The sequence below is a fragment of the Fringilla coelebs genome (genome assembly GCF_963513975.1).
Source record: "Fringilla coelebs genome assembly, chromosome: 4".
Taxonomy (NCBI): domain Eukaryota; kingdom Metazoa; phylum Chordata; class Aves; order Passeriformes; family Fringillidae; genus Fringilla; species Fringilla coelebs.
The window spans coordinates 72,444,792-72,455,882 of NC_140032.1; positions in this window are offsets into that span (position 1 = coordinate 72,444,792).

Genomic DNA, 11,091 nt, shown 5'->3' on the forward strand with positions numbered 1-11,091 from the left:
TGTGCAGATGGACAGCAGCAGGACAGCTGCCCTCAAACAAGAGCAGAGCCCCTATGAGGGGCCAGGTTTGCACTTTGCTCCTAAAGCCAAACTCTCCTGTGGAAAGAGAAGAGCAATAGATTGCTCATTAGCTGCCTGCCCCTCTCAGCTGCTCCCAAAAGTGTGACTGTCGTGCCACTGGGCCCGTGTGTACCTCACACGCGTGTGACAGCGCTAGAACACACAGCATGGAACAGCCTCAAAGTGTGCCTTTGCAGAAATGGCTGTGGGGAAGTCGTTCCTACAGCTTGAGTCCCTATGCCCACCTGGTATGCTGAGCCAGCTAAAATGACTTTTGGAAACCCACAGACTCTCTCTGTGGAGGCAGGTGGTGAATCTGCCACTAGACATGTAGTTGTGGTATTTCCAAACTGCTCTTTGCTAATTTTACAGCTCTGCTGTGCAGGCTCTGGATTTTACTGTACATATCCAGCTCCTTTTCTCCATGAAGCGAGTGCTAGAACATGATATTTATTTGAAATGACATTTCAGAAACAAGAACTGGGTCTGAACAAGCTTGTGATCATGTCTTATCACTTCTACAAGAAACCAATAACCTTATGACACTGTTCTTGATAAAGGACATCCTACTGGTGATGCAACGGCTTTGCAATGGCATCAGCTGAGGCTGATGTGAAGGTCAGGCCAAGGCTGAAAATACCATTGGTGCACTGCTGTGCCTTGAGGCTCCAAGTGTCACTGCTGGGCAAGGAGGGGCCAGTCAGGGGTCAGTAACGCTGCTGGCAGGCAGCACTGTTGTACCAGACCCCAGGGCAGCCAGCCCTCCTGCCTGCAGGGAAATACTGCGATCAGCAGTGCCAATCAAGAAGGGATGTGGCTCTTTGGGCTGCTGCCTCTACACACAGGAAGGTCCTTGAGAAAAACGTGCTCTGGGGTCAGTGTTACAGAGTGGCCTCCCAGCAACCCTGGGACAGCAGTGACAGATGAGCTCAGCACCAAGAGAAACAAGTGAACCCTGCTCACTGGTGAGAGCTGAGGCACAGCACAGTGGGACCCCAGCCGTGTCAGCAGGTGCAGCCCCTGCAGCCAGATCCTATCTGTGCTACGTGACAGGGCAGAGACAGACGTGCTTCCCAGCGGCCAGGGCTGGCACTGAGCACACAGCCCATAGCAGCAGCCCCACGCTGCAGGAATGAGCCATTGCTCACTCCTCTCTTGCTGTGCCTCCATTTAGACAAGGGCAGGGCAGCCTGGATTGTATGCGAGTCCCTGGCTGTGCCTCGAGATGTCCCCGTGAAAATGAGTGGAGCAGCACAGGTATGTGCCTGGCTCTGCACTCCCTGCAACTCAAGGACGCTTGAGGGCATCCAAGACAACACAAGAGGACTGCACCGAGTGAGAAGGCTCTCATCTGAGTTTCACCACCTAAGAGGGACTCCCAGAGCTTCCCTGACAGCTCCTGAGATGTCAGGTGCAGTAGGGCTATAGGCAAGGCAGGAAATTCTAAACACCCTGTCTTGCACCAGGGAGCCACGTGGTGAGCCCGAGGAAGGCAGGTCAGCATCCACATCAGAAAAGCAGCTTGCTCTTGGGCGCTTCTTGGCTCTGCACTGGAGCCCTGCTGGGGCTAAAGACAGAGCTGATGCTTATGCCCTTCTCAATCATGCTGACCCCAGACTTCCTAAACTGAGACCTGGCCAGCAGGTTTGCCGCAGGCTGCGTTCTTCTCCCAGTGGCTCAGGGACTTGTGTGCAGCTGGGAGGGAGGAAGCTGCCAAGGTAAGTATTTAGCCCCTGTTTATCCCCTGGCACAGTTCTGTATCCATCACCACCTGCCACACTGATCCTGGGAACGGTTTGCTACCAGGGGTCCTAGCTTGCCAAGCTCGAGCATGGCCACCAGATGTCAGGGTTTACTCAGGGATGGACAACACCCAGGCAGCTGCAGGCAGGAATTGAAAGCTTTGGGATGCAGAGGTTACATGAGTGGAATGGTTTCCAAGCGAACTAGATGGCTGCTTTTGTTTTTAAACAGGCCTGTCAGCAAACCGCCATAATACAACTTACTCTCTTGCTATCTAACCCTGGTAATCCTCCCCCAAAAATAGTTCTAGCAGCTGGCTCAGTGTCAGGACACAACTTTATTTAAAACAGCGGAAAAACATTTCCTGAGGTGGCTAAAGCAAAGAAGACCTATTAGGATGGCTGGTGATGAGCAAAAGGGCAAAGGGTTGTGTGGCCTGTCACAGCACAGATGAGCACAGGAATGTGAAGGGTTACCAAGGGTCTGACTTACTGGATCTGCTTGTGGTAGGAGACAGTTTTGGCCCAAAGCAGCGAGCGAAGACAGCAGGCAGGGCATGCCAAGGTGACAGCAGCAAGATGCCCTCCATGGAGATTAGTTCTTCCCTGCTCCCTCCCATTGAGCTGCCCCGGAAAGACTAGGGGCTGCTGCAGCAGAGGCAGGGACAGAGCAGGCTCTAACACAGCACTTTTAAGGGCAACTGCTCCTTTCTCACTAGAAATGAATGAGGTTGTGTCAGCCTGCCAGATGTTCAGGCATATGCCAAAGGTAGAGTGGAAACATGCCAGGCTCACTCATCGCTCCAGGAAATCCGCTTGGATAAGAACAAACTTTCTCTGTTGTTTTCTTTAAAACCTCTTAGACACCTACACTCACCTTGTCATCAGCTGTCTGCAGCTGATGTTATCTCACACGCTATGAGCTCCACTGGGAACCACGGGGGCAACTGTTGGGCAAGTGATGCAAGGCTTCTACTCTGAGCACCCTCAGCTACAGGCACCCCCCCCCATTGCTCCCTGCTCTTGCTGGCAGCACCCAGCAAGATGTTCCCCTTCCTGTGAGAGGGAAACAGGCAGCCACGGGGGCCGCCACTTCCCCTCATTTATCGTGAGTTCTGCAAGTGCACAGCAGTGTCTGGACTTAGTGCAGCTCTGTCAGGTGCCCTTGAGCCAAAGCTGAGTACTGGTTGTGCACTCTGAGGCTGGTTGCATCACCCCAATAATCCTGACCTGGCCACCCAAAGTCGAGTGCCCCTGCCCTGCACGGAGAGCGTGTGAGGGAGGGCCTGAGCTGGGCCTGGCGCTCGGGGTGAAGTGCTCTGATGTCACTGCTGTGGGACTTGAGACAATTTCCCAGCAAAGTTTCACGTACACTTGAGTCACTCTGCCCTTTGCTCCAGAAATCTCCTGCTTTGACCTCAACAGAGGGCAGAAAAGAACAAGGGAGAAATTTCCCCCCCATTTCTGCTTTTACCCTTGCAACGCAGTTTTTATAATGGGGTGGCTACGTGGAAATTTCCTTCAACCTTCAACTCCTGTTTGAATATTCCTGGTGGTGCTCCCAGCTCCTCATCAGAGGAGCAGACTTCTGATTGAGCAGATAACGTGACTGTCATACTCCTTCTTCCCAATGCAACAGGACATTAGCCAAAATATTTGCTTCTCAGGTACATGCTGTTTTACCTGCCGACAAATACTTGTTACTTGCAGATTTTTGTATTTCTTTTGGTTGTATTTCCCTGAACAATGTCCCAAATGAAGTGTCAGGATTAGAGGATGGATGATGTCACTTCTGAGAAGATGACACTTTGACAGCAGCTGTTTCCCAAAGCCCCTCCTAACGTGCAGTCCCCTCTGCCAGCAGTGGAAAGCAGTAGTGCTTCCCTTGGAGGATGCTGGCAAATACGTGCCTCCAGGTGCCTGCTGTGCCCGACTTTCAGCAATGTGTGTGAGCTGGCTGGAGCCCTGCAGCTGTCTCAGCTGTCTGCTCACATCTGGTGCCTGTAACCCGGACCTGTGAGAGGAGCCCACGCTCGGGTTCTCCCTCCATCTCTGTGGTTTTCCAGCCAGATTTCCAGGGGTGCGTGTCTATGTCTTGCACCTATCTAGGCCCCCAAAGAGCCCCCCAGGTCCTAAACTCCTCAGGAAAGAAAGAAAGCTATGAAAATCCCCATTTCAGGTGGCTTCCCTCTCAGAAAGGTGTCAGACTAAGAGACCAAGGGGCAAAGAAAACCCAAGAGGAATGCACGGCTCTGCGTGGCCTGCTGGCAGCTGAACAGAGAAAACTTGGAAGCTCTGCTTCCGTGTTGCTCCCTTTCTTTCTATTTGGTTTCCCTTTCTATATTCTCAAGGTAATTTTTGGCAAAACAAAACTGAGCAAACCCTCTGGCTTCACAGCAGGCAGAGGAAGGCACAGACAGACTCAGCTGCCAGGATAGATTCTGCCAGTTGCAGAAGGCAGGCCTCATTCCCCCGGTCATAAAATTAGAAATGAGTTAAACATGCAGCAGGTGTTAATGGGAGGCATGAACCAGCTGGCAAACCACAGGCCTTGGAAAAGGTACAAACCAAACGCAGACAGGAAATCCCCCACCCAGCCAGGACCTGGAAGTTGTCTACACCTGAAGGAAAAGTAACTGGATGATTTACTTTAGATTGATTATTTGCAAATGACTGCATGTGAATGACGTTCATTCTTAGTTCTACAGTGGCATTATCAAATAAGTGAAGAACCAGCCCTTGCTATCTCCTGCCACCGGTTTCCTCTGAGGAGTAGGTTCTCTGCAGACCTGCTCCTGATCCCCTGAGTCACTTCAGCATGACGCAAGTGTCAAAGGAGCCCTGCTGCCAACCAGTCTCTCTCTACAGCTGGGTCACAGTCTGACACAGGGCACTCAGGGCTGGCTGAGGGATGTGCAAAGGGAATTAAGTCCATGAGCTGCAAGGAAGGCTAAATTTGTTGCTAGAACCAGACTGGGATGCCCCAAGGATTGCTGCTTACAAAAATGATGTTCGCTCCCACCTTTACTATTCCTCCACAGCAATCCAAAAGCTGGAAAGATTACAGGGCAACACCTAGAGGTGGGTATTTTACAGATAAGGCAAATATGGACAAGGCTCACAAGGAGGAAGCTGGCTGGGACAACAGGCCCATACTTTTCTCCCTGGCATGCCATTTCACTAGGCCTGAATCTCTGCTGGAGCAGCACACCTTTTCTGAACCCCCACTCATCGCTCTGAGTAGTCAATTTTTGATTTCCCTATTCCCACCCTCCCCTGCCCCAGCATGCCCCCATTAGGTCACACTGGCTCTAGCCAACTCTACACGTATTTATCTCGCAGAAACAATCCATCTCTTACATTTTGTGGTTTATTGACCTTCTCCCATCTGGCACGTGGCTCCAGTACCGTTTGTGGTGCTACGTGACCTCCGTGTCCTCTGCTATGGCTCCCAGCTCCAGAGCAGCACCTCCTCCCTTGGTTAGGCCCTCCAATACAGCAGGGAAGGACCTTTTCTCCCCACTGGCCAGCAACTCCTTTGGATCCACAGGGATGTTTTGTTGGGAAATGGGAACTCATTTTAACTGTCTGCTGGCAAAGGCAGACTGTGCTGGGTGAACTGTGGAGTTCTTTGACTGGTGCTACAGGTGGGACACTAAACTGGTCAGAGAGACACCCAGCATAGACACTTCCACATGGCATTATTTCAGCTCAGAAACCACCCACTGTGAATGAAGGGAAAAGGATAACCCAAGGCCTCCAAGGGAGGCTCTGGCAGTGACAAACTGCGCTCCTAAAAGAGCTATGAGTTTGTTATCTAATTCTTAGTGTACCAAGGGAGCATATTTACATTGCAAAGTGTTCCTCAATTAGTAAGTATTTTTAAAGCTTTCCAAATAAACTTCAAAGCAGGAGCACTTCCTTTTGGTAGGGAAGGGCTGGCTACGAGTGGGAGCTCTGAATGTCACCATCTAATCACTTCCTTCCCGACATCAGGACTCTCCCCACGGGCAGGCTTCTCTTTCCTTTGTTTCCTACCAGGAAAGCCTCATGAAGCACAAGGAGGCTGCGGGGAGGGGGTTCAGAGTGGGCCGCTTGTCACCTCTCTCGCAATCAGCATGACTCCTTTCAGAAGCAGGACCACTACAAGCTGCAGGGGGCTTGGCAGCCGGAGAAAGCTGTGCTGCTTCCCGGGGCACAGCAGCAACCACATGCAAGGAAAGTCAGGCATTAGGGAGGACACCCAGGGCCTCCTGGCCTGCTGTCCCTGTACCCACCACATTCCCCAGGGTCAGGCTCAGATTGCAGGGCACATCCTGGTTTAACTGGACACACCGTGTAGTCCAGAAACATGTGTCTTTTGGAAATATGATGGACCCTTTGAAACTGAAGTACCATGAAGCTGAACTTAAGAAAAGCAACAATGCACTGGGAATATTTAGGCAATTTCCTCTTGGCACATAATTGCTTGTTTTGTGACCTAAACCCCAGTATTCCTTCCAGTCCTTCACAAGGGGACAGGTGACTTAAACTATTTATAGATGCTTAGATCCTTTCTGCAATCAAGGTGGATCAACCAGACGTGACAGAATTCCTGGTGCTGCCATCTTGAGCCATGCCTCGCGTGACCTACTCCTCCTAGGTGCTGTGGGCACACGTTATCAGCTCCATCTATTGCAGACATTGCAGAGGTCCCTCCCTAGCACAGAGGATGCTTGGGAAATGCAGGATACCAGGCATGCTATGCCATGCCATTGGCTGTTGAGGAGGAGGAGGTGAGGGAAGTCCACCTCGGCAGTACTTTTCCACTTGCATTCCCACCCAGGAGCTGGTAACCAGGCTGATGGGACAGAGGTCAGATGTAGCTTGGAATGCCTCAGTAGTTCAGTGATGCTAACGCTGAGTTATGCTCAGGTATGAGAGCTCTCAGGTGTTTCTTCCTTCCAGAAAGCACCTCCCATTATCTAGGGAATGATTTGTATCAATAGTCATTTGAGCATCTTTTCAATCAGCAGTACTTTGAAGCTTTTTCCATGGCTGGGCAGGAGCAAAACTCCAGAGCTGTCAATTTGCATTAGAACAGGAATCCCAAAGAACATGCTCTCTCAATGCAATTGCTTTGTTGCCATGACATTAGTGTGTTTCAATTTGACAATGGTGACAATATCTTTTTTGTCAAAAGGCAGTAATGATGTATTGCATATGAGATGGCAATAAACATAATTGTGAAAGCAAATTTCAAAGCAAAAAATCAGTGAAAATTACATGTATCCTTTGGAGTTACGATAAGGGAAGGGGAGCAGTCCCTCTGTAAAGGAAACTTGAAGGCAAGAAAGAGGGAGAATGCTCTGCACAAGAGTGTGTGGCTGGGAAGCCAAAAGGCTGGCTGATAAGCAGATGCACCCAGCCTGGGCACCACTGGTGCTCAAGGCTGAGGATGTCAAGGATGTCTGGAGGCCTGGGACAAGCTGCAGGCTTTTTGGACTGTGATCTACTGGAATGGGCCAGTCAGATTTTGGTCCACTGCAAAAGAAACCTGGAAAAGGCTCCTCTTGTTTAAATTCGTATCACCACTGCAACAGCAAAGCTTAACTTGGAACTTCCCACGCTGATCTTCAGCTCCTGAAATCTTAACCTTTCAAAGTGAGCATTCCCATCTGACCCCCTTCTGTGGTACTATTACAAAGAACGTACAGTCACATATACAGGGAAATCACTCCATCCCTTGCCTAAGAAATTATGTGACATATAAGCAAAAGAACCTCCAAGCAGAGCATCTGAGGCAAACCTCACTAAGTGGCTTGTTCCTCAAAAATTCCATTTCCCATAAATATTTTCCCCTGTCATTTCCTGTGTGCTACTTGTTACGTTAATTGTTTAAGTCAAATCACCATGTGGCAATTGCTAAGATAAGGAAGCTGACTGTAAGTGCCCCAGGAGCAAGTGGAACTCTGTGCACGAGAAGGACAAGTAAGTGAAAACGGAAATCACTGATATGGCAAAGCGCAAACTGGTAAAGCAGTAAAACGTCCTGTCCAACCAGCAATGGCTTACTTGGTTCAACTGGCCTTTAAATATGGATGAGAGACCTGCTCTAGGAAGAGTTTTTTAAAGACCAGAGGGCACAAGTTTGGGCTAGTGTGGCTGTCCATGACTCAGGGCCTATGAGATCATTCCTGCTACTGGCATGAAAAGAAAGAAAGGGTAGAAAGCTCATGTAGCACCAAGGCAGCTTCTCACTTAAAATGAGTGGGATGTCACCCTTCGGACTGGAGGAAGACAGTGGCATACCAGTTGCCCCTGCACGTCTTCTACTTCAGGGGAGACACCATCTTTAAAGTCCCTCCTTTCCCTCTTGTCCCCAGGAGGTTAGGGGCTTCTTCTCTTGTCATGCCGGCTCCCAGTGATTTCCCTTCTCCTATTTTCCATGAAGCAGCATTTTGTCCTCAGCATCGACTCATCCTCTGCAGCCTGCACGGGCAGCATCAAAGGAACCTAGGGCAAGCTGCAGCCTGTCCCTGGGAATGCCATACACAGGCAGAGGGAGCAGAGGGAGCAGAGGGAGCAGAGGCAGCAGCAGGAGGCTCACAGGACTGACCTGGCTGCTGGAGGCATGGAACTCCAGGAGATAAAATGCACCTGTTTTATTGAAGGCGTGCTTACACCAAGGATCACATGCTGCCTTACTCTGCTGAAACCGTAAAGTGGAGTGGCTTTTCTGGAACAGCTCCCCAACGGGCTTGTCCAAACAGCAGCCGGGGAACATCAAAAGGTAGAAGCGATCACCCACAGATAAGCACCCCAACTGTCTGATCCTGAGCTACCCCCAGGCACGGCTCAGCATCTTGTCTGCCCGCAACGAGCTCTCTCTACAGCCTGCTCCTGTAGCAGAGCCTCTTCCCATGGTGACTGCTCCGTACACGTGGCAGAGAGCTAACTGACTGCCCGTCAACAGGTTCTGACTGCCAAAGAAAAGAAATCCCTGAGCGTGGAGGCCTTGGAGGAGAGAAGGAACGGGAACACAGGACTGGGTCAGTGCCGGAGCAAGGGAGACCTCGCTGCAGTGACCCAGCCGCAGTGGGAAGTGTGTTTGCATCAACCATCGCTCAGTAATTATAGCAACAGATGACTCAAGATCAAAGTGCTTTTGCGAATGATGTGGTGAAGCAAATCGATGGAAATCTGAGTTTTTTTATCTTTGATCTGTCTTTAATGCTGACTTTCTGTCCGGCTTTACCCTGCCCTGGGATAACATCTCTGCTCCCGGTGCGGCGGCCCCGGCCCAGGCAGAGCCCCGCGCAGCACCCGGCTCCGTGCGGGCTCCTGCCTCCTGCCGGCAGGGACGGGAGCAGGCAGGGGGGCTCTGGGGACAGCCACTGGCCTTGGGGGCCCGATCCCCACAGCGGCTCTCAGTGCAGAAGGGCACGTTTGCTGTCACGGTGAGTCAACAGAGCCAGGTGCCCGGGTGCTTTGTGCTGACATGCCGAGGTGCTGCTGCTGCTGCTGCTGCTGCTTCCAGGGGCTGCCCCTCCCTTTATGAGCACCCCAGCAGGCAGCTGCTCCTCCGCTGGATGCAGCCCAAGTGCTCCAGAGATGGCTTCTGATTCAACTGCTCCTGGCCTTGCCCACCCATAAAGATAGATGCTAAAGAGGGCTGGACAGGAAGGCCTCTTCGTTCAGGATGACACAGCACATGGAAACCAGGGCTGACCGGCACATGGAAAGGGGACCATTTGCCAGCCCCTCTGAGTATATCCCACAATCACCCTTCACCCACGCTCCTTCATCTGTCTCCTCATCTGCTTTCTGTCACATAGGCTCCTATCAGCTTCTATCATGTGTTAATCCTGAATTTTGGAAAGAGTTAATTACTTTGCTAAGATGCTAAGCTCCAGCTGTTGCCACACCAACTGTTCTCTTGGTGCCATGGATCAGCAAGTGCTCCATGGGTTCCACACGCTGTTCTCTTGTGTGGTTGCACACTGGCTCCACACATCTGTCCTGCATGGCTCCTGGCTGAAGGTGTTTGAGTCACAAGGGGCAGAGTGTGGAGAGAAGGCCAAGGTGGCTCTGGGTTAGGTGAAGAGAACAAATCCTGACTTACAAAGTGTTCCTCAGGTGTCTCTGACACAGCCTTGATGTCTCTGGGTGATCTGTGTAGCTTTAATTTGCTGTTTTGATTCCACAGGCAGTGCCTCCTGCACAGTTATCACGTGGCAAGGAGGCCCACGTTGGATAAAGTTTCGAGCTGCCTCCTGGGACTAGGCACCAAGGCCATCTAAACACGGGATTTCCCAAATCACATCAATCATCTGGGTTTTTCCTGGCTTATGCTGAGAGGCTGTGCTGCTCCTACCTGCTTATTTCCCAACAGAGAAGAGAGACTTAATTATTGGGTTGCAAAGTTCCCAAGGGTCTTATGAATATTGAATTGGAAAAGTGAGGTATCATGACATACTAGACCATGATAAACTGTTATCCAAAAATTTGTTGCAATCCAGAGGAAGTCTGCCCCCCAAACCTGCTACCCAAAGTGCATTGTTTTGGTTGCTCTCATCAAAGTCTACAAGATGAGCAGGCAATTCATTATAATTTTGAGTAGTGCTTTGAAAGTTATCATTTGAGCTTCTTAAAAGGTTAATCTTCTGTCCCTGGGATCCCCACGAGGAACAATTAGAGTATCCTGTGGTGAAACACTGGATCATTATTAATGAAACTTGTGCTGCCCTGGAGTTTTAATTGACTCAAGTGTTTAAGCACATGCCTGACTTGCAACATGTGGCCATTCTCATTCCTGCCACAGGAGCTACCAATGGTTAACTGTTAAAACCATGTCTGACCATTTATTAGCCTTAGTTCCTCACATGTCCTATCCAAAATCCCTCAACAGGGAGGGCTGAGCATTTAATGTGCCCTTGAGACAAAACAGGGCTTTGAGTACATTTTTCTTTCTAGTAGGACTTAAAGGAAGAAGTGTCTGGATTCTGTCAGGGCAATAGGTATCCAGAACTTTTGGGTTTCTCTGCGCCACCTTCAGCTGGGGTCTTTAATATCAGGAACTATTTTTGCCAAAATTTTCAAGATGGGAGCTCAGCTTTGACATTTTCACATGAAACTAAACTATCAGGATGTTTGGCAGTGCCCACAGCAGTGACAAGCTGTATGGGGCTTCCATCTTTTGCTCACATGCAGAAGGCAAAGGGAGGTTTGCCGATTATTTAAAGGAAGGCAGGGTTTGGCATCGACCTGTTCCCTCACTGTGCCCTTGCAATTCTCCTTTCCCACTGCA